Raw genomic sequence first — 26,097 nt, 5'->3', positions numbered from 1 at the left:
TATAATATATGTGGGTCTAGGATCTAAAATCATTGCCTAAAATTTGGAGAAAACAATATTTTATATTTATGTAATTTGACCATAAATAAACAGAGATAGTCTTGTTAATAAAAAGAGGCAATAATAATTTGGGCATGATGAGTTGATAAAATTATATGTGTTAAAATAATTTTAAAGTTAAACTTAAAATTGCACTGAAGTAATGTAGGCAATTTAAATTATTCATGTAAACATCTTTATTCTTTTTAGTTTTAAATTTTTCAAATCCTTTCTTTTGGTTCCCACATTTTTGATAGCTAAATAAATTTATAGAGAAGTTAAGTCATTTATTCCTAAGGTAATATTCCTATTTCAAGGCCAAACTGGGGCTAGAATCCAGGTCCCTTGACAAGTCAGCCCTATCTTCTTTCAAGGCTCACTGATGATTTCAGTATTATGAGAAAACTTGATTCTCAAGAACTTTAACTCTTAGAAGATGTTCTCCTTTTTAAATTCATGCAACATAAAACAGGGGAGGTATATGATTTTTCCCTGGACACATAGCACCTAGAGGAACTCAAATGTATTTGTGGAGCTTATCATTTTTATGGAGGAAAAATAAATTACTTTACTCAAAATACAAGGAAGCAATAATATATTACTTTGATTTCATGTGAGATCTTATTTTTTTAATTGAAGTATAGTTGATTTACAATATTGTGCTAGTTTCAGGTGTACAGCATAGTGACTCAATTATTTTTTTCTGATTATATTCCATTATAGGTTACAAGATGGTGAGTATAAATCCTTGTGTTATACAGTAAATACTGTTGTTTATCTATTTTATATATAGTAGTTTGTATCCATTAACCTCATACTCCAAATTTGCCCCTCCCCCAACTCCTTCACCCCCTTTGATAACCATAAGTTTGTTTTATATGTCCATGAGTCTACTTGTTTTGTATATAAATTCATATTATTTTTTTGGATTCCACATATAAGTGATATCATATAGTATTTGTCTTCCTCTGTCTGACTTACTTCACTAAGTATATTATTCTCTAGGTCCATCCATGATCTCAGTTCATAACTCTTTGGTTTCCATGTTCAAGACATAGAAATTATTAGTATATAATTGAAACACTTTGAAAAACATTAGCTTTTAAACTCAGTAAATGAAAGGTCTTTAGTACCAATATGTGAACTAGTTCATTTCTGTAAAACTTCAGGCCCTTTTTTAAAGGATCTTTATTAGAGTCACTAATTAGCAGATTGATTTCCCCAAAAGAAAATATCTAAACCAAATTGGAATTAGACCACAATGGAGAAAATAATGATGGCCCTATCATTTCCACTGTAGCAGTAAAATTGTCCACAATACAGGACTAATCAGATGATAAAGGAACTATCATTAGTAGACTATTGCTCATGTGAAGGATGTGCTATTAAATGTTTATAATTAATTAAAAATGAAACAGATAAGTGGCTCATTTCTGTGCAGGTAGGTAAGGGGCATAAATATTGTTGTTAACGACAATGTCTTATTCTTTATTTCCTGATTTTGAGCATACACTCATTTGAATGTGCACACACATGCACACACACACACACACACACACACATGCTCATGCTGTCACTAAGATACATACATTATAGAACAAGTACATTCACACACCTGCAATGCAGGCAACAGAGTGAGACTACTCGGAACTCAGTAGTTTAATGCTTTTTGAAAACTTTAATCTGACAAGTAGATAAGTACAATTTCCTGTTAGAAATTACAAATGAGAGGACATTTTGCTGTGAGTGGGGTATTTTGTCCAATTCCTATTAATGTTGGGAAAGTATTCACTAGAGTCATAAATGATTCTATCCTAAGGATGATGCAGATTTTTTTTTTCTTGGCCAAAACCTGCTCAAATATTTCAACATGTTCTTAGAGAACAGCTTCAGGAATGTAACTCTCTCTTTTGGTTGTAATTTCAAGTCCTGAAAGCAGCTTAAAAGACTTCAATTAAGTTCTCAAATTATAAGAAATCTTTAAGTCAGTAGAAGGGAAAAGTTGAAATTGGGCACTGCTCATTATCTAAACAATTAGCACATGCCTTTACATTACAGCTGTGGGCATGCTCACATCACATGGGGGAAAGGGAGAAACTTTTAAATGTTAGAATACGTCAACTCTCTCTCTTAGTAGGCTACTGCAAACTCTCCTAAAGACGAAAGATCAAATCATAAGTTGTTTCATTAGGGACAACTTGCCTCATCATTACTGTGAAAGATTCTATAGAAGAAAAAAGCAAGCTTTACAAAGGTTTCATTAAATCAAAGAGCAATAAACAAACTCAACCAAATGACATGTCAGAGCCATGATATGTGTCTATCTTTCACACTTTTCTCCTGTGCCCCTGTTCCACTAGTGCAGTACTTGGGTATGTACCAGTTGATCAGCAGGGGACTGTTACCTTAATTATAAAATGAAACAACTTTGATAATGTAGTCTGAAAGCCTTGTTGGTTCACACACAGACATTTAGTTCTGAATGGGTTCCAAATTCAAATACTTAGAAAGGTTGCTGCTCTCTGACTGTAAAGTGAAGGCTTGAATCAGCCTTCAACTACACCCTACTGATTTGAGTCACCCTGGTTTTATTCTTGTGTTGTATTTATTTATTTGGAAACTTAGCCTTTATCCTTGGGGTAGAGATAAAATGCTAACACTCCTTGGGTCACAAGCAGCATGGACTCTTGAATAGTTCATTCATGGGGAACCATTTGTTTGAGGAGGCTTTTTGTCTGATTATTGGCCCTGGTTGTTAAGTCTCAGGCAGAGATGTGATGAGCCTTGCAGGAAAAATTAAAGAAGATGCAAACAGTAAATGCAGGCATTTTGCAACATAGCTCAAAATAAATTGCACTACAGGCAATTATGCAAGTTTTACTGGATACATTAAAAAGACATTAAATGCACAGCTGTTTTAAGTGTCTTTTAAGCTGATAAATTAACTGTCTAATAAATTGTAAGATTTGTCAGCTAATAATGCTATTTTATCTGCTTTAACATATGCCTTCCTAGTTCATGAAGCATTATTGTAAGTGCCAAAAGGAGATAATGTGCATTTTTACAGTGTTATGTCTTAAGTGGAATGGATCATTGGCCATGAAGAAGTGTGTTAATAAATCTCCTAGGCTTTGTTAATTGCACTCAATGAAGTGTCACTGTTAAAACACAAAAGATGTGATAGAGAAAGCTGAACATAATGTCTTTCAGTTTTACAATTAACAGTTCACTAGGCAAATCGACCAAAAAGACCATAATTTGTTGAAGCCTTATTAACTTACATTTTCCTAGTCAAGGTCATAATTGTGGATGGCTTAAAGCTATCTTTTAATGCTCATCGTAAAGAATAACCTTGCTGGAGAGAAGAAATGCTTTTTTCTCCAAGTGGCATGATATGCCTACCAGGTTCAAGAGAAATAAAACAACACTGAATCAAACAATGGTCTTTCAGAATTATTTACCATCAAGCATGTGTGTTTTGTCCTTGACTTCAGAAAAACGTTATTTAGTATTGCTTGTCCCAAGGTGATAAGTAAAGGATGGCAGTGCACACACTATGAAATTAAAAGACACTACTTCAGAGGCCATTACGTAAAGTTCCTTGGCCATTAAAATAGGTAATAATAATAAAATGTAAATTTTTAGTTTATGTGAAAAAGATGTAGTCTTTCCTTCTAAATTCAGTGTCAGATATCAGTATACTCAATTTAAAAACAATTTGAAAATCTCTTTCATATAAGTTTTGAGAAAGTTACAATGAGTCATGTGGTTTAATGTTAGAGCAAGAAATATTTTCTTTGCCTTTTACTGTTGAAAATTTACTCTTGATCAATTTTGATTTCCCTGTCAGTTTGGAATTCTGGCCCTGCAAAAGCATGAGTTACATCTTTAATAATGCTGTGTCTTTAACAATGACTTTCACAAATCATGTGTGGGTAAAGCAAGGGGAACAATGAAACTGCGTACTACCTTTAAAACTTTATATTTTGGGCCATGTATTACATACGTGTTTGTTTTAGTATAAAATTCACCTAAATAGTTAACAATTGAAAAGCAAATTTGAGGCAATTCCAGAAATCCTGCATTAGTGTCTCTGCTCAATTCCTCACTAGCAAGTGAGCCACTGACCCCCAATTTATTTATCTATGAAATAAAATAAGAACATCCACCTCATAAGGTTGTTATCAAGACCAATGGAGAAAACATATGTGAAAGTATTTAAAAAGCCAAATTAATATTAGTTATTCTTAATTGTGAGTCAAAATATCAATTACATAATTCTTAATTTTCAAAACACTTTCACATCTAGTACTCAATTAATCCTTACAACAATCTTTTGAAGAAGTCCGAGGTATTTCTAAAAACAAAATATTTTCTAGTGGACTGCTGAATATAAGGTGCTCTGCTAGAAGCTATAATTCTATAACCAAGTATGATAAAGAGTTCTCCTCTCTTAAAAGCTATCATGTGGTTGTGTAATCATGCTGGTATTGTGGTAGAGGCAATTAAAGCTCAGGGAAGTAAAATTACCTTCCTAAGGCTACACAGTAAGGCTAGGGGATAAAACCCTAAGCCTTCAGATGTATTTCAGCTTTAAAAAACACTTGAGGCTGTGAAACAAAGTCCCTGTCAGCTCAGTGTTCTTTCACATGCTCACACTGCTTCACTTAGACCACACAGAAAATGAAAATGAAATAGGTCAAATATAAGAAATCATTGTGGGAATTGTAAATGCTGCGTTGATATTTGGACTAGGTGGGATGGAAGGAATAGAGTGAAAGAATGTCAACTCTTTTATGCTACATGCAGTAAACTATTTGAGTAGGGCTGCCTTCATTTCTGGCCAGAGTGCCACAAAGGATTAGGAAGTCCTAATTATCCCCACCACCAATCCTCACTTTGATTTAGTTTAAATGGAACGATTTGATCTTAAGTGGAGATTACATACGTCTCTAAGATGACCAACCTTCAAATGACCTTAAAGAAGATTTTAGAGTGTATAAATCATCATTAGGGGTAATTTGATTGTTTGGGAGTGTTTTTTCCTTAAACTAAAAAAACATTTCGATAGTTTTTCTCTTTGAATTGCTGCTTCAACTGTGGTTAGAAACTGCAAGGGAAGAGGTACCATGAGCTCTTTTATTGATGTCTTGACACGCATGTTTAAAAAAGAAAAAAAAATATATATATATCAAAAGTTATCCAACTTGCATGAGATTTCTAGGTTAATGGCTGGTGTGCACACAGTTGAGAAAGTTAGAAGTACCTAAACTTCTTAATATAGTTGAGTTAAAATAGTATGTATCATATTGATCTCAAGATAAATATGTTTTAAACAAAATAAATTAGAAAGAAATAAATCAAGAAAGTGAGAAAGACAGAAAGAGAAGGATAGAGAGGGAGAGGGAGAAATAAAGTATAAAAGTTAATAAACAGAAACCTCAATTAAAATTGAGTGAGGAGACCGAACGGTGAGCAATCATGCCCTGCAATAATAGCAGAGCCCAGTAGGAAGAAGAAAGGCCCACTCTTCTTGCCTGGCAAGAACTCATCCAATGAGTGACAGTCACAACTCAGTCAATGAAAAGTCATGGACTCTTATTATAGCTCTGACTTCCTTTTCCCATTTATAAACTAGTTCTCTTTTTCCTGCTGCATGAGGATTTGCACATGGCTTGCCATGGTTGCAGACCCCAAATTGCAGTTCTTTGTAGATCTTGGATAAATGCATTTTTTGCTAGAGAAATACCTGGCAGTCTATTTGTTTTAGGTCAACGTTTTGGTGGCCCATACAGGGATCCAGAGAAGACCCCTGACAACTGTGAGGCTGGTGAGAAAACAGGTGTGGTACTCACATGAGCCCACTGTTGCTCACTGCTTTTGTCACTGACCCTGAAATTAAAGGTAAGTTTTACTCCTGGATGTGAGTATCTGCCCTCTTTGCATTTTAAAGCTCTCCAAGTTTTATTCAGGATGTATTTTAAGCCTTTGGCCTTTCTACTTAAGGCCTTATTCTGTATGTGGGTACTTGTTTGGCACTTTGACCTGATATTTTTAATAAGACTGTTCCAACTGAAACTGGCTAGCCTTCAGCCCATTCCTTCAGAAACAGGGGCTGGTTCATTGGAACAGAGCTGGTTCAGCATTTAGCCCATTCCTTTAGAATAGAGACTGTTCTATGTGAACTCTTCTGAACAGCCTTCAGCTTGTCTCCTCCAAGACCAGCCAGTTCCATTCAAACTGGCTGGTATTAAGCCTGTTAGTTATTTAGGCTGTTTATGCTATTTGAGGTATTGGAGCTGTTTTGAGTTGCTTAGGCTGTTTGTAAATTATTCTCTTACTCTAAAGAAAACCCTCAGAGACATGGGATCCTAGTTTTCTAAATATTTTGAGCATGTCCCCCTAAAGGGACCACAGCTGATTCTATGTTTAAAAACAGAGGTCCTTCCTTAGTGCATTTCTTACTAATTGGACCAGTCTGACCAAAGGTACTTCAGAATATCAATGGCCATTTTGGGTAACTTTTGAAGTTCCCAAACTTACTTCTCTTAAAAATTAATTAGATAACCATAGCTCTAAAATTTCCAAAATTCAATGGAACCTGTTTCAATTGGTATTTTGAAGCTTTCAAATATTATCAGGAGCCTAAAATTGTCTCTGCAACACAAAATTTTAAGATTAACTGAAATAAACAACCAATTGAAGAAAGAAAATGGCTTTCAAAACCACATGATCTTCTTAGTTTCTTTGGCTCAGGGTCTGACTCTGGAGCTGTCTTGTCTCTCTTCCTCAGCTCTCTGTGATCAGGCCCTACCTGCAGTGCCATCTTCTTCCTTCCCTTATATACCACCTACACCTCTGTTATAACCTCAGTTCCCATATACTAATTCTCTAGTTCAACTTCCCTTTTCCCTGAAACTCTCCTCACCCTCTTTTCCTCTGTACTTAGAGTCTGTCTCTTTAAAATTAAGCCCCTGTGGATCCAAAGGCTAAACCGTTACTTTCTTATATTCCCTGGACTAAAACTGATCTGATCATAGTCAAAGATTTTCCCAAAGTACCAAAAGATCCTCACAAATTTGCTGAGGAATTTAATATGGTCATTCAAATTTATCAAGCTGGTTTCTCTGACTTATATCAGCTAGTTCACACATTTGTCAGTGAAGGCCAGACCCAGCATTGGACGAAAACTGCTAATTGGGAAAACATGAAAGGTCTCTAGAATTACAATTACAGGAGGCCAGCTGGCTAACTTGTTATGTGATTAGGCTTGAGCAATCACTAGGCAACTTTATCGAGCAATTCCTAAGGCTTTTCCAAAGCTGGTTGATTGAAACAAAAGTCAGGCTTACACACAAGAATCTGATAAACCTGTTCATAACTATTAAAATTGACTTCAGATTATTTTTAAAGAAAATTCTCATCTTCTTTCAGATACTGATTTTTACCTGGGTAGCCTTTAACTCTATGTTTACTAATGGTCTGAACTAGGACTTTTTCCTTCTAGTAAAAAGGACCAGAAGGGAATGGTAAACTATCTCCCCTCCAGATTTAGTTAATCTGGCAAAAGCTCTCTCCAATTCAGATGTCATCTAAAAAGAAGATGACTAAAATTCTTATTTTTCAACTTCAACAAATGAAGGCCCCTAAAAGAAATCAAAACTCTCTTAGTTTCTGCTATTATTGAAAAGAGCCAGGACATTGAAACAAGATATTGGTATAAATTTAAGTGCTTCAGGTGCCTTCAGCTCTCTAACCAGCCTTTGCAACATCCTCCCAATTCTCAGTAATAGGGCTCGAAATAGCTATAGGATCTCTTCCCAATCTTTCCTCTTAATTGGCTTGGAGAAACATCCCTCTGCATTGGAGATGAATCTTTTCCAGTCTAAACTGACACTGGAGCTACACTCTTAGTGATCAAACCCACTACTATTAAACAGGTCCTGCCTCTGAGTACTAAACTAGTTGAAATTGTGAGGATCTCTAATGAACCTCAAGAGGTTTCTGTCTCTGCAGTTATTCCATTTTGTTTAGACCCTTTGAGAGATACACACCCTTTACTCCTTAGTTCCTCTAAGCCCATTTATTTATTAGTCTGAGGCTTCTTAGAGAATCATCATGCTGGAATTTCTCCCAAAGGGGGAAATCATTCTAGAATCTGACAGTAGTCATCGAAGCAGCCAAACAGGCAAATTAAATGAACCTTTGTACATTTTTCATTTGTTCTGTCTTTGACGCTACTAAAGCAGATTCTGGAAACCCTGATGATTTGTCCCTATTGAATGAGCTACCACCCTCATGGGCAAAATCTCCAAATAACCTTGGCAAAATTTATAGCACACCTCCCATCAAGATTCGAGTAGATCACTCAAAACCTCATTCCAGAATTAATCAATACCCTGTGAGTAAAGAAGTTTTTCAAGGCATAAAATCCATCAGAGATTACAAGGCTCAAGACCTCATTATCCCTTCTACTACTCCCTGTAATACACTTATTGTACTGGTGAGAAAATCTAAAGGCTGAGTATGGTGGAGGTTCGTCCAGGATCTCTAAGCAAAAAACAACATTGTTATCCCTTGACACCCTGTTTTTCCTAACCCTCAAATGGTACTAACAACCATTCCAACCAGAAGCAAATTCTTTACTGTAATTAATTTATGCAGTGCATTCATTAGTATTCCAGTTGATGAAGCTAGCCATACATTTTTGCCTTCACTTGGGAAGGAAAGCAATTCACCTGGGCAGTAATGTCTCAGGGTAATACTGAGTCCTTATTTCTCACAAATCCTGAAGGTTGAGCTGGATGATATAAAGTTTCATAAGTGTTCTACCTTGCTGCAATATGTGGATGACAAGATCTTTTCTCTCTTTCTCAAGCCACCTTATAGGAAGACAGCATCCATATGCTAAAGCTTTTAACCTTAAACAGACATAAGGCCAACAAGGAAAAATTGCAGTTTATCCAAAACAAGGTGTGATATTTAAGGCATGTGATTTCAGAACAAGAGCTATATCTAGACCCAGATAGGATTATTGATGTCCTAAGTTACCCAAAACCCAAAAATAGTGCCAATATTAAGGTTTACTTGGGCTAGTAAGTTAATGAGAAATTAGATTTCAAATTTCTCTCTTATGGCTAAACCTCTATGTATTTTACGAAAGAATAACAACCTGACCCAATTTTATGGGAAGAACAAGACAACATAACATTTAAGGTCTTAATAGAGAGTTTGATAAACCCACCTGCCCTTGGGCAACCCAATTATCAGATTATCTTTTTTCTTTGTTTCATATGCCTTTGGGGTACTCACTCCAAAACACAGGGTCCACCATAGACCTATAGATTATTTTATAGCCAGAAACTGGACCCTGTGTCACAAGGATACCCACCTTGCTTTGGAGCTAATAACACCAAGGTCTTTTTAGCTAAAACCACTTAGAAAATCACTGTGGGACTCCATTTAACTATTTTTGTATTTTGTGTAGTAGAAGCCCTCCTGAACTTTCATCACACTGAACAATTCTGTCAGCCACCTCACCTATGAAGTCTTTTCATTAACTGCTTCTCACATAACTCTTTTGCATTGTAATAACTTTATCCTGCTAGTTTTCTCCCCTCCATTACCAACAAAGTACTTCATGTCTAATACTGAAGGATCACCTCCTAACTCCTTGTGATGAACTGTCAGAAAGTTTTTTGGGTAATGCTGACTTCTCATGGCTCACTGATATTTCTTATATAAAAGGTGAACATGGAAATTTTTGTGAACATGGAAAATTCAATACCATCTTGATATTGTTGAGGTGAAAACTTTACCTATGGCTACTTCAGCACAATAGGCTTAATTATATAATCTTACACAGTCTTACACATTAGCCACATGCAAAAAAGCCAATATTTATACTGATAGTAGCTATGTTTTTGGAGTAGTCATGATTTTAGAATACTGTGGGAGCAGCATAACTTCCTTATTTCCGGTGGATATAAGACAAAAAAATGGCCCCTATGTTCAGGAATTTTTGGAGGCAATAATTTTACCTGCCACTCTAACTATTGTTAAGATTCTGGGGGCTTCTAAACTTGACTCTGAAAGCTAAGGGAAATCACCTTGCTGACATTTTTGCAAGGAATACTACCCTTAAATGAATTAACAGCAGTCAAACCTCTGTCATGGACCAAAGGAATATTTCCCCAAATGATAAGAGAGAAAAACTGTCTAGAGAATCCCAACAATTGGCCTAAGGAAAGGAAAAACAAGATTGGAAATTCAACAGTTGTTGGTTTGATAAGAAGAGAAAGCTCTGCTTCAGATTAAAGAATAACCCAGTCCTACCAGAGACTCTAAAATTCCCACTCCTCACCATTGTACATGTATTAAACCATTGTTATACTGACAAAATGATAGCATTCATCAATCAATATTGATGGGAAAACATTAGCAAAGCCAAAAAATTCCTACCTCATTTGTACCATTTGTCTGAAATACAACACAGGGAAGTCTGTTTGTACTGCTCCAGGACATTTTATATTGCCTAATGGACCATTTGACATCTGGCAAATGGTTTTCATACAACTGACTACCTCTCATGGATGTAAATATATTTTAATCACAGTCTATATGTTTTCACACTGGAATGTTGCCTTTCCTTGCAGACTACTGACTTCTCTGTGACTAAAGTCGTCTTGGAAACTATTATTCCTACTTGGGGAACTCCTCTCAAACTTCATGGTAATCAAGGAAGCCATTTGGCTGGTAAGGCACTTTGACAAATCTGCAATCTTTGTTCAGTTGTAAAAACATTTTCACTGAGCTTAGCACACTCAATCCTCTGTTTTATTGGAACACCCTAATGACATTATTAAGACTCAATTGACAAAATTCAAAGAGGTCTTCTAAATAACTTGACCAAAAGCATTGCCATTGGTCCTTCTAAATCTCAGATCCACCTCTTTGCAATTCATAAACTCTCAACTTTTAAGATAGTCACAAATACCCAATGCACTTGGCTCCTGCTTCTTTTCTTAATTCATTTTTTATTGGAGTATAATTGATTTACAATGTTGTGTTAGTTTCTGCTGTACAGCAAAGTGAGTCAGATATACATATAGATATATCCACTATTTTTTAGGTTTTATTCCCATATAGGTCATTAGAGTATATTGAATAGAGTTCCCTGTGCTATATAGTAGGTTCTTATTAGTTATCTATTTTGTGTATAGTAGTCTGTATATGTTAATCCCAATCTCCCAATTTATCCCTCCTCACCTTTCCCCCTCGGTACAATAAGTGTGTTTTCTACACCTGTGACTCGATTACTGTTTTGTAAATAGGTTCATTTGTACCATTTTTTAAAATGGTATACATATAAGCAATATCACATGATATTTGTCTTTCTCTGTCTGACTTACTTCACTTAGTATGAAAATCTCTAGGTCCATCCATGTCACTGCAAATGACATTATTTTGTTCTTTGCTATGGCTGGGTAATATTCCACTGTCTGTATGTACCACATCTTCTTTATCCATTCCCACATCGATGGACATTTAGGTTGCTTCCCTGTTCTATTATAGTGCTGCAATGAATATTGTAGTGTGTGTATCCTTTCAAATTATGGTTTTCTCTGAATACATGCCCAGGATTGGGATTGCTGGATCATATGGTAGCTCTATTTTTAGTTTTTTAAGGAATCTTCATACTGTTCTCCATAGTGGCTGTACCAATTTACATCCCCCACCAACAGTGTAGGAGAGTTCCCTTTTCTCCACACGCTCTCCAGCATTTATTGTCTGTAGATTTTTTGATGATGGCCATTCTGACCAGTGTGAGATGATACCTCATTGTAGTTTTGATTTGCATTTCTCTAATAATTAGTGATGTTGAGCATCTTTTCACGTGTCTCATGGCCATCTGTATGTCTTCTTTGGGGAAATGTCTATCTAGATCTTCTGCCCATTTTTTGATTGGGTTGTTTGTTTTTTGATTTTGAGCTGCATGTGTTGTTTGTATATTTTGGAGATTAATCCCTTGTTGGTCACTTCATTTACAAATATATTCTATTGGTTTTCTTTTCATTTTGTTGATGGTTTCCCTTGGTGTGCAAAAGCTTTTAAGTTTCATTAGGTCCAATTTGTTTATTTTTGCTTTTATTTTCATTACTCTAGGAAGTGGGTCAAAAAAGATGTTGCTGTGGTTTATGTCAAAGAGTGTTTTTCCTATGTTTTCCTCTAAGAGTTTTATACTGTCAGTCTTACATTTAGGTCTTTAATCCATTTTGAGTTTATTTCTGTGTAAGATGTTAGAAAATGTTCTTATTTCATTCTTTTACATGTAGCTGTCCAGTTTTCCCCTCACCACTTATTGAAGAGACTCCCTGTATATTTTTGCTTCCTTTGTTATAGATTAGGGGCTCCTGGGTTTTTTTTGATCCACAACTGATAAAAGGAGAGATACTTCAATATTGCAAAAGTTTAACTGCTTCTATTAAAAATAATCATGTTTGATAGAACAATCTTGTGACAGTGTACTCTCAGGAGATGAAGACCTTGAAACCTGTATATTTCTTCTATTGGAAAAGACACCTCTGTAAGGATTCTCTTCAATCTCATTGGAAAGGCCCTTCTCAGATATTGCTGACCTATCCTTGTGCTGCCAGTCTTCAGGGAACAGACTCTTGGATTCACATGACAGACCTAAAGAAAGCACCAAACCTGACTGAAACTGCACATCATTTGGTGACATGAAAATAAGGATTTCCTGGAATTGAAGCAGACAACATTTGATGAGACAGATTTCTAAAGATATCCACACCAGTTCTGTTGAGTTTTATTTTTTTTTAACCAAAATTTTAAAACCAGACAACCTGACTCTTGATCAACAATACTTTCAGAGAAATATATTGATCAAAAGGGGAAAATGTGAATATTAATAAATAAAAGCCTAAATTAAAATAGGCCCATGAGACCAGAAGGGGGAGCACTCATACACTATGACAATAGCAGAGCCCAACAGAAAGTAGAAAGACTCCCTCTTTTTGACCCCAAAACTAGCAGAATGGCTCTTCTATAACCACGACTGCAAAGACAGAATGACACAGAGTTTGTTAAGCGAGAAGAGATCTAGTCAGGACCTGCAGCCATAGCAAGTGACCCAAAGCAGGAGGGGGATATAACAGGCTCAGGATCCTCCTTGGGGAGCAAGGGGTTCAAGCCACATATTAGGCACCCCAAATCTGGTATCCAACACTGGAAAGAGGAGCTCCCTTAGCTGGTTTGAAAACCAGTGGGGCTTATTGGAGGGCTGTAAAAAACTGGGATGCAACTCTTGAAAAATTCACAGAGACTAGCTTATTCCTTGTCCCACTGAGTAGGCAGCACACTGAAAACTGCTGGGTGTTCCAGCAGGCAAGCTAGGACTGCCCCAGTGTGCCCCCCCCAGCCTGCACTAGTCCTCTGCTCCTGCAATTCCTGCTCCAGTGCTGCTCACCACTAAGGAAGAAGCAGCCATTGCCAATGGGCTTGCATGTACTTTGAATTAAGAGAGCCAACTTGGGCCTCAGCCCTGCCTCTGGTCAAGGCAGAGAACAACATTGCCAACATGTACATGAGTGTACACTTCAGCAGGAGTGGAATGGACTCAGTAGTGCAGCTCCAATCCCTCTGGCCCTGACCCAGCCTCTAATCAAGGCACACCCATAAGAGAAAAAGTAGAAATCAGCTCAGAATTGTAGACCCAAGCTATTAGGCTATGACCACACCCACAACCAAGGCAGAGACTGTCATCACACTAAGGAGAAGCCCAACTCCCTCAGGGCTACTGCTACAGCCTCTTGGCCCAGCTCTCCCACCAAAGCTGCTGGATATATTCAGACCACATAGGAATGCTCCCACAAAAAGACACCCCTTCAAAACAAGAATAGGTAACTGTTTCACCCAGTTTCATATGCACTGAGAAAGTTCAACAAATGAAAAGACTGAGGAATTTGTTTCTAACTAAAGAACAAGGGGAAAAACCCTGAAAAAACCCTAAAGAAACAAAGATAAATTAACTGATAAAGAGTTCAAAGCGATAGTAATAAGAATGCTAACTGGACTTGGGCAAATAATAGATGAACACAGTGAGAACATTGGCAAAGAAAAAGAAAATATAAAAATGAACCAGTCAGAGCTGAAGAATACAATAGCTAAAATGAAAAATACACTAGAAGGAATTGAGAGCAGAATTGGTGACACAGAGGAACTCATAAGTGATCCAGAAGACAGAATAGTGGAAGCTGCTGAATAAGAACAGCAAAAATGTTTACAAATAGTTTAGTTTAAAGGACCTGGGGACAACATCAAACACACTAATAAATATATTATAGGGGTCCCAGAAACAGAAGACAGAGAGAAGGGGGATTGAAAATATATTGGAGGAAATTATGGCTTAAAACTTCCCAAACTTGAAGAAGGAAACAGATATCCAGGTACAGAAAGTACAGAGGGTTCCAAACAAGATAACACAAACAGACTCACACCAAGACATATCATAGCTAAAATGGCAAAAATTAGAGAATTTTAAAGGCAGCATAAGAAAAATGAAACATCACATACAAGGGAAGCCTGATAAGGCCATCAGTTGCTTTTTTGGCAGAAATTTTGTAGGCCAGAAGGAAGTAGTGTCATAATATATTTAAAGTACTGAAAGACAAAAACAAAAGTACAACCTAGGATAAGGGCAAGGTTATTATTCAAAATTGAAGAAGAGATAAATGGTTTTTCAGACAAACAAAAACTAAAAGAGTTCATCACCACTAAACCAACCTTACAAGAAATGTTAAAGGGTATTCTTTAAGTGAAAACCAAAAGGCTAATATATATATATATATAATGTATCTCAAGGGAAAAATATATATATATATTTGATATATATATATATATATATGTATATATATATATATATATATATATATATAAAGGGAAAAATCCCATTGATAAAGGCAAATATATAGTGAAAACAGTTGATCAACCATGTAAATAAGCTACTATAAATGTTAAAAGACAAAATTGTAAAATAAACTATAATTACAATAAGCAATTAAGGGATTGGCATGAAGATATAAAATAACACATCAAAACCACAAAACATGGGACATCAAAACCACAAAACATGGGGGGAGGGAGTAAAAATGGCAATCTTTTAGAATGTGTTTGAACTCTAACAACTATCCATTTAAAAGAAGTAGATATATTTAAGGTAAATATACATGAATTTCATGATAATCACAAAAATACCTATAATATATATGCAAAAACTAGAAAGGAAGACAAACATAATATTAAAGAAAGTCATCAACCCATAAGGGAAAAGACTATAAGAAGAGAAAAGAAGAGCCAAAACTACAAACACAACCCCCAAACACATAAACAGATGGCAATAAGTACATATCTATCAATAATCACTTTAAATGATGATGGACTAAATGTTCCAATCAAAAGGCATAGTGTGGCTGATTGGATAAACAATACTCATTTATATGCTGCCTATAAGAGACTCACTTTTAGAGCTAAAGACACATGCAGACTGAAAGTGAGGGGATGCAAAAAGATATTCTATGCAAATGGAAATAAAAAAACTCTGACATAGCAATACTCATAGCAGACAAGTAGCATCTAAAACAGTCTGTAATAAAAGACAAAAAAGGCATTAAATAATGATAAATAGGTCAATAGAAGAAGAGGATATAACATTTGTAACATATATGCAGATAATATAGCAGCACATAAATATATAACAGCACATAAATACATTAACAGACAGAAAAAGAAATTGACAGTAATATAATAATTATACAGGACTTTTTAATAAATTTACTTATTTTATTTACTTTATTTTTGGCTGTGTTTGTGTCTTCATTGCTGTGTGTGGGCTTTCTCTAGTTGCAGCAAGCAGGGGCTACTCTTCATCGTTGTGCTCAGGCTTCTCATTTCAGTGGTTTCTCTTGTTGCAGAGCACGGGCTCTAGGAACATGGATTGCAGTAGTTGTGGTGCATGGGCCTAGCTGCTCCACGGCATGTGGGATCTTCCCAGACCAGAGCTCTAACCCATGTCTCCTGCATTGGCAGGTGGATTCTTAACCACTGTGCCAACAGGGAAGCCCCTATAGGGGACTTTGACACCCCACTTACATCAAAGTATAGATCATCCTGACAAAATCAATAAGAGCGGACTTAAATGACACATTAAATCAGTTGGACTTAATAGATATCTACAGAACATCTCATTCAGAAACAGTAGAATACGCATTCTTTTCAAGTGTGAACATAGAAGGTTCTCCAGGATAGATCACATGCTAGGCCACAAAACATGTCTCAACAAATTTAAGAAGACAGAATTTGTATCAAGACTTTTTCTGACTACAACACTAAAGAGCTAGATATCAACTACAGGAAGAAAACTAGAAAAAACACAAATATATAGATACTAAGAAATATGCTAATAAAAAAGGAATGGGTCAAAGATGAAATCAGAAATTGCTTTGAGACAAACAAACAAAAAAAAATCCAAAATCTACAGCATACAGAAAAAGCAGTTCCAAGACGGAAGTTTATAGCAATACAAGCCTAACTCAAGAAATCAGAAAAATTTCAAACTACCTAACCTCCCAGCTAAAGAAACTAGAAAAAGAAGAACACAATGTCCAAAGTCAACAGAAGGAAAAAAAATAATAAAGTTCATAGAGGACATAAATAAAATAGAGATAAAAAACAATAGAAAGTATCAAGGAAACAAAGAGCTATTTTTTTTTTTAAAGATGAACACAACTGATAAAACTTTGGCCAGGCTCATCAAGAAGAAAAGAGAGAGGACCCCAAAACAAAATAAAAATTGAAAGAAGAGAAGGTACAACCATTTTCACAAAAATACAAACAATCATAAAGAATATTATGAATAGCTATATACCAAAGTATTGGACAACCTAAAATAAATGGATACATTTCTAGAAACATACAGTCTTCCGAGATTGAATCAGAAAGAAATAGATAACCTAAACAAATCAATTACTAGAATTGGAATTGAGTCAGTAGTCAGAAAAGTCTCAACACACAAATGTTCAGGCCCAGACAGATTTACAGGGGAAATATAGCAAACACATAAAGAATAGTTAATATCTATCTTTCTCAAACTATTTCAAAAATTGAAGAATAAAAAGAATAAAGAATACTCCCAAACTCAATCTATGAGGCCATCTCCACCTTGATAGCACAAAATAAATTGTAGGTTAATATATGTGAAGAATGCAAAAATTCTCAACCAAATATTAACAAACTGAATTGAACAATTCATAAAAAGGATCATACAACATGATCAAGTGGGATTTATCCCAGGAATGAAAAGATGGTTCAATATCTTCAAGTCATTCAACGTGGTATACCACATTAACAACACAATGGATAAATATCACATGATCTTCTCAATAGATGCAGAAAAAACACTTGACACAATTCATCATCTATTTATGATAAAAACTCTCAGCAAAGTGGGTACAAAAGGAATGTATCTCAACATAATAAAGGCCATTTATGACAAAACCATCATACTCAATGGTGAAACATTGAAATTTTTTCCTCTAAGATAAGGAACATGACAAGGATGCTCACTCATGTCATTTTTGTTTAGCATAGTATTGGATTTCCTAGCCATGGTAGTGAGACAAGAAAAAGAAATAAAAGGTATCCAAACTGGAAGGGAAGAAGTAAAACTCTCAGTATTTGCAGTTGGCATGATACTATATATAGAAACCCTAAAGTCTCCACCAAAAAACTTAGAACTAATAAATTAATTCAGTAAAGTGGCAGGATACAAGATTAATATATAAATCTGTTGCTATTCTATACATTAATGATGAACCTTTAGAAAGAGAATCAAGAAAACAATCTCATTTACAAGCATATCAAAAAGAATAAAATATCTAGGATGAAATTTAACCAAGGAGGTTAAAGACTTATATTCTGAAAACTATAAGACACAGATGAAGCAAATTGAAGACAATACAAGTAAATGGAAAGATATCTTGTGTTCATGGAATGAAATAATTAATATCATTAAAATGTTCATACTATCCAAAGCAATCTACAGATTTAATGCAATACCTATCCAAATATCAATGTCATTTTTCACAGAACGGCAACAAATACTCTTAAAATTTGTATGGAACCACATAAGACCTAAATTATTCAAAGCAGTCTCGAGATAGAAGAACAAGACTAGAGTTATTATGCTCCCTAACTTCAGAGTATACTACAAAGCTACAGTAATCAAAACAGTATTAGACTGTAACAAAAACAGACACATGGATAAATGGAAGATAATAGAAAGCCCAGAAATAAACACATATGATCAATTAATATATGATAAGAGGCAAGAATATACAATGGGGAAAGATAGTTTCTTCAATAAGTGGCATTGGGAAAACTGGACAGCTACATGTAAACAAAAAGAAATTAGACCATTCTCCACACCATATACAAAAATAAACTCAAAGTAGATTAAAGATCTAAATGTAAGATGAGAAATCATAAAATTTCTAGAAGAAAATATAAGCTGTACACTCTTTGACATAGATATTAGGAAAAATTTCTTTTGGATCTGTCTTCCCAGGCAAGGGAAACAAAGCAAAAATAAACAAATGGAACCTTTTCAAACTTAAAATCTTTTGCACACTGAAGGTAACCAAGAGAAAAATGAAAAGGCACCTAATGAATGGGAGAAGATATTTGCAAACAATAAATCTGATAAGAGGTTAATATTAAATAAATATAAATAACTCATATGACTCAATATCAAAACTAAAACCCCAAACAACCTGATTAAAAAATGGGCAGAGGACCTGAGTAGGCATTTTTCCAAAGAAGATATAAGATTCCCAAAAGGCACATGAAAAGACGCTCAACATCACTAATCATCAGGGAAATGCAAATCAAAACCACAATGAGGTATCACCTCATACCTGTCAGAATGGTTATTATGAAAAAGATCAAAAATAACAAGTGAGGATATAGAGAAAAGGGAACCATAGTACACTGTTTGTGGGAATGTAAATTTGTGAAGCCACTATGGAAAAAATTATGGGGTTCCTCAAAAATTAAAAATAGGACTACCATATAATACAGCAGTTCCACTCCTAGATATATATCCAAAGAAACAAAAACACAAATTTGAAAAGATAAATGCACATAATGTTAATAGCATTATTTACCATAGCCAAGATATGAAAGCAACATAAGTGTACATCAACATATGAATGAATAAAGAAGTTTTGGTATACATATATATGTATATATATATATATATGTATGTATGTATATATATATATATATATATATATATATATATACACACATATATAATGGAATATTATCCAAGCATAAAAACACGAAATTTTTCCATTTGCAACAACATAAATGGATCTGGAGGGTATTTTCTTTAATCAGACAGAGAAATATAAATGCTGTATGTTTTCACTTATATGTGGATTCTAAAATTTAAAACAGACAAATATTACAATGCATAAACAGACTCATAGATACAGAGAACAAACTAGTGGCTACCAGTGAGGAGAGGGGTGAAGAAAGGGGCAAGATAGTGGAAGGGGATTAAGAGGTACAAACTACAAGATATAAAATAAATAAGATACCAGGATGTAATATACAGCACAGGGAATTCAGCCAATATTTTATAATCAGTTTATATGGGAGATCATATACAAAAATATCAAAACACTATATTGTACTCTGAAAGTAATATAACATTGTAATTCAACTATACTTCAGTAAAAGTATAAAAAAGAATAGAAAAGTTCTGGGATAATATAGGGATAAAAAATCATGTCAGAGTAGGAAGAATTAATAGAACATAGAACTTAGAGTAATGAGATGTCCAAGTGCTTTCATTTCTGTCTTCAGATAGCTGAAGAACTGTTACATGTAATAGCAATAAAACCTGTATTAATACATAACATAAATTAAGAGAAATTTTTTTCCAATGTTTTTTAGGGGAAATAAAGGTAGAATTGATTGTCTGGGAAATTAGTGAGTTATCTGTCAATGGAGTTCATCAAGCAAAGATACTTCATATTCATTTATTTAAAATATTGTAGAGGGGATTCAAGTTTTGGAGGATGGCAATGAAGGATCTTGTCTTAGTCCATTTCCAGCTGCTATAAAAAATTCCATAGACTATATGGCTTAAGCAATTTTTTTCTCATCATTCTAGAGGCTATATGTCCAAGATTAAGGCTCCAGAATATTCTGTGTCTAGTGAAGAGATATTTTTTGTTCATAGATCGTTCATCCTCACTATATACACACATGGTGAAAGGGACAAGGGAACTCTCTGGGTCTCTTTTATAAAGATACTAATCCCATTCATGAGGGCTCTACCCTCATGACCTAAGGACCTTCCAAATGTTCCACCTCCAAATGCCACCATTTATTTTAACAAATGAGTTTTTGGAAGAAAGAAACATCCAGTCTGTAACAGGTCTCAAAGGTCCCCTTCTTACTCTGAGTCTATACACAAGTTCCCTCAGGCATTCAGGGACTAGAACCTTAGTGTGACCCTGGGCAAAATTATGAAGATAATCCATCATATTTTTCAATACTCCTTTCCTTTACTGGGAACTTTTACTGTTACTTGCAGCTGCCCAATAAACCCCACCATTTCTCATCCACCACCAGTAGATAAGGTCTTTCCTGGCAGACCACATGCTTTGTTCCTTTCTTAGACTCCCCCCTAGTCTTTTTTCCTTTTCCATTTTATGTTTGCAATTCAGACCATAATCCAAGAAAAGTGTGTTGTAATAGGTTAATGGTTTTATCCAAACAGATAAAAATGTTTGCATTCAGTCAGTGATTTACCCCAGGCAGTCAAACAAGAAAGGGATGCAGGGCGGTTCAGAATGGAATCCAACACATCTGCTCATTTCATGTCCTGAAAAGAAGGGTAAGAAATGAAAGGAAGTAGGCCACATGACGAGGGTTGTGGAGATGGCTTTTTTTCACATACTTCCTCAAACATATTCCCTTGCCCAGTGAATCATAACCCAAATAGAAGTCCAGAGGCAGCCTCAAAATATCTAGGGTCTGGCTGCAGAATCTTCATCATGAGAGATCTATAAAAAAAGAATAAATTAAACTTTCTGGGATGGGATTAATTCCTCTGTGTATTGTAGTACTCAAGGCTCTTACGTACACATAATCTCATATCAGTCTTTCAAATTTCCATGAGGCATGTGAGATAGAAATAATTATTCTAACTGTACATATGAGAAACTTGAGAATCTTTAAATAAGTGGTTTGTATCACCTATGCTTAATTAGGGATAGAACCAAGAAAAAATAAATTCACATATTCTAACGTCATTGTTCAGTGGTATTCTCCACTACAATAATTTTCTAAAATTACAAATGAACATTTATTGAGGGCTTACTATACAACAAGCCCCCTATTAGTCAATTTACACATATTGTCTCATTGAATCCTTTGAAACACACTATGACATAAGCATTATCATGCCAGTATTAAAGATGTGGAAACTGAATTTCATACAATTTGGTGACTTGACTCAGACTACATAATTAGTAAATGGTAGAGCTAGGATTTTAGGCGAGATTTGTTTGATTATTAAGTCCATATTATTTTCTATTCAAAGCCACTATCTGCACGTCATACTAGTCCTAGACTAAGAGTTGTTTACTTTGAAGCTCTGCATTTCCAATTTGACCTTCTCTTTTAAATCATTTGTTAAATTCACACACAGGATCCATTTCTTAGTTTAGAAGCTCAGATATCTAGGCACCAAAAATAGACCTTTTAGTTTTTAAAATATTTAAAGTAGATAATACATATGTAAATATATAATTAAATATATCTTAATATATAATGCATATGTTAAAAATCAAAGAATACAAAAAAGAATAGAGTGAAAAGGATGTTTCTCTTTCATCAATGAACCCCGATCACTGAGTTCCCCAGAAACCTCAACCCTCATGCTTACTGTACTCAAAAAGCAACTACTGTTACCAGTTTCTGGTGTATCTGTCCAAGGATATTCTATTACTTTACTCATATACTTGCATGTATATATGTGTATGTATATGTAGATATGTGTATGAATAGAAATTTAAATATATATATGCAACTGTACATATGTGTATTAACACATGAAAATACCTATGGCAAAAGGTAAAATTACTAGACGTGAAACTGCTGGGATTCATGGTATGTGCATTTTGTTACTTTGATAGGTATTACTAATTTGTCTTCTAAAGAAGTGGTACAAAGTTAAGTCCCACCAACAGTTTGTCAGAGTGCCTCTTTCCCCACAGCATTTACAATGTAATATAAAATCAAACATTTTAAATAATGTCAAAATTATAGACAAAAAAAATTGCATCTCATAGTTTCAATTTGTATAAATGTTCCTATTATTGATGTTATACTTTAATTCATATGTTTAAAAGTCATTTGCACTTTTCTGTGAATTATCTATATATGTGCTCGGCTGCTTTTTCTATAGTGCTGTTGGATTTTACTTACTGATTTTTAGGATTTTTGGTAAGTAAGGAAAGAATGTCTTGTCAGAGGTATATTTTACCTTCCACTTTCACCTTGCCATTTACATTTTTGTCTTTATTTATGGTATAATTTTCAGTGCATATAATTTAAAGATTTTTTTGATGTGGACCATTTTTTTAAAGTCTTTATTGAATTTGTCACGGTATTGCTTCTGTTTTATGTTTTGGTTTTTGGGCCACAAGGCATGTGGGATCTTAGCTCCCTGACCAGGGATCGAACCCACACCCCTTGCATTGGAAGGTGAAGTCTTAACCACTGGACCACCAGGGAAGTCCCTCAATGCATATAATTAAAATGTTATAAAGTCACATTTATCTAATTTTTATTTTTTTATTTAATTGAATTGCTTTAAAGGGCCAGGATTATTTAAATACATCCCCTATGTTTTCTTCTAAATCTTTTATAATAAGCACCTATCAAAGTGAGAAATGAATTATGACCAAACCACCTATTCCGATCTCAGAGGTACATATTCTAATCCATTTAAGATTTCTAGCAAAGGATTAAAAAAAACAATTATAGAAATACATGCAAGATAGATCAAGCTTGATTCAGTCACTTATTAGGATAGACTGAGCCAAAATTTGTGAAACATGGAAACACAGGATAGACAAAGTAAACTTTGGTTTACTTTGGTCAGAATCATGAATGTAGGAAAATGTGGGAAAAAAAGGAAAGACTTCTTATACCAAATAGTTAAAGAAAAATTGTGGGTACATCTAATTATAAGTGGATGGTCAGAAATATTGCTGAAAGATGCTAAAGATTGCAATGATTCAGTATTTCTCTTTTGTGGTGAGGCATGTTGCATCAGGATTGGGAGAGACAATAAGCATTGGATAGTGGGATTTCCGCCACACTCAAACTAATTTACTTCCTCACAGAGAAGCATCCTGCTGACAGAACTCCTTTCCAGAGATAAAAAAATGGAGAATCTCACACTAAATTAAGGATACATGAAGCATGCATGTGTTTTCCCTGCTAAACTCTGAAGGGCTTGCCTCTTGGCAGAAATGACCCATTATAACTTAAACAGATATCCATCTGTAATATATTAAATAAATGAGAGACTGAAATTACTTCACCAATGCTCAATATATTTGCTGAAACATTAGGCTTTGAGAAAAGTGGGAGTTTTATTTCCCTAGGAAATTTCAATAATTCATTCATTAGATGAATACAAACCAATTTTAATGCAAGGTAATTGGTAGACAAGAGACTCAACTTCAGGAATGTGAAGAATGTTGCTTTATTTTGGTATGCTTGGTGGTCTCTAAGAGCCTTTTTTCTAAAGATTTTTAAATTATACATTTTTCTTTCTTAACTCTTCACATCCATTTCAGGATTAAGATAAAGAGCTGAGACATCCATATAATTTTGCCTTATCATTCACAATAAAGAAGAAGACCTGCAACTGAGAAGAATGTACACAGTAGCTCCATGAATGGCTAAAGTATGTTAAAACTGAAAGAAGAGACATTTATGAATTTGCAAACCCTTTCTCCTAATCTTTAGTAGCCTGTCTGATTCTAAACAAGATGTAAGAAAATGACCAGAATACTACTGAACAACAATGGATGGAAACTTCAGTGGAGAATGTATGTCACAAGGAGACATTTTATTAGAGACTGATCTAGGCAAAGTTAAGTAGGTACGGTGTATTTTCTGCCTGTCCCAGACTCCTTCATGCTGTCACTTAGCCCTTCCTGTGGCACCATGCTCTGTTACTGTTGCTTTAATATGTTAGTAGCAGTGAAGCTAATTTCTGCTGTGATGACAGCTGCTGAATTAACACTACCTTAAATAACGGCACTGCACAGCATTATAGAAATTCAGTCAGAGCAAAAACAGCATTGCTGATCTATAGCCCTAGTTTAGTGAATAAGGCCATGGGCTTTAGAATAAAACACATTTCCCACAATATCTTACCTCTGTGATATCAGAAAACTATTTAAATTTTTCTGATTCTTAATTCTTATTTGTTGTTTATGGGTACTTATTCAAGGGGATGTTCAAATAATTAAGTCAAAAATATATAAAAATTTCCAAATTTGCTTAGCATATAATGTACACTCAATAAGTGCTACTGTTATTTAATTATGTTTCCCTTAATGCTGTGAGGTGTAGCTTTCATTCACCTATCAGGTTCAAATAGTAGCTTACGATCAGGAAGTAGAATCATTGTGGATAGGAACATGGGCTTTGGTTTCAAAATGATTTGGGCTGAAGTCCTGGCTTGATGTCCTTCTATCTATGGGACCTTGGATAAGTCACTTAATATTTCTGAGCCTCACTCAATACATGTTTTTTTTTATTGTTATTAGTTGAGACACAATATTTTCTTTAACATCACCTTTAAATACAGGGTAGAGAAATTCTGTAGTGTAAGAAACCCCCTACCCCAAAGTGTATCCAAATGGAAGAAATGACTATCTAAAATCTCAATAAGCCAAATAGAGTACATTTCAATTAAAGCACAGATATTAGGAGTTATATGTCTGTATCACTGTGTACATGCAGACATATTTCCTGAAGCCCTTCATAAGGAGCTTTGTAATATTGCACTTTTGAATCATGGTAAATGCATTTTCTGATGATCATCATAAAGCAGAATTTGATCTATCAAGGTAAGGACTTTCTTAACAGCAATAAGATTTCTTTCAGACATACCTAGTAAACTGAGATTCTTGTTCAAATGTGACAGGACATAATATCCAACAAAAGCATGCATCAGAAGGACCCCATCATTCTGGTCTTTGTTCCTTGGCACAGGTTCAGAAGCTAATCATATTTTATTTTATTTATTTTTTTATAAATTTATTTGTATTTATTTATTTATTATTTTTGGCTGCATTGGGTCTTCATTGCTGCAAGCGGGCTTTCTCTAGTTGCAGCGAGGGGAGGGGGCTACTCTTTGTTGCGGTGCGCGGTCTTCTCATTGCATTGGCTTCTCTTGTTGTGGAGCAAGGGCTCTAGGCGTGCAGGCTTCCATAGTTATGGCACGGCTAATTGTATTTTAAAACACATGCATTTCTAAGTAAGTGGTCTGAAAGCCAAGGCCTTTCAGAAAGGCCTTAATTCAGTAACACTATATAGAAAACTCAATGCTCTAGAATCTAGTACCTATATGTGCTTTACAACAAACACTTATTGGATTTCCTTCTTACAAACCTCTGCATTCTGGTTATTTTTGTGTGAATGTTTTGCTTCTCAAAAATATAAAATTTGAAGTGTTTTTCATAACTAGATCCATAATGTTAACAGTCACAAGTTTTGTTAGAGCTATCCTCTGTCCCCTTAGCAAATAAAGTGTGATTAAATAGTGAGATACAGTCTAAAATGATAAATGGCTGCTCTCAGATATTGTTACCCTGTCAGTTTAACCAAAAGACATAGCATCAGCCGTCATATTTTTCTCCATTGATCCAATAAAAATATATT

This window comes from Delphinus delphis, chromosome X, assembly GCF_949987515.2.
Source record: "Delphinus delphis chromosome X, mDelDel1.2, whole genome shotgun sequence".
Taxonomy (NCBI): Eukaryota; Metazoa; Chordata; class Mammalia; order Artiodactyla; family Delphinidae; genus Delphinus; species Delphinus delphis.
The sequence above is the reverse complement of the archived record's forward strand: the minus strand, read 5'-3'. Positions refer to the sequence as shown.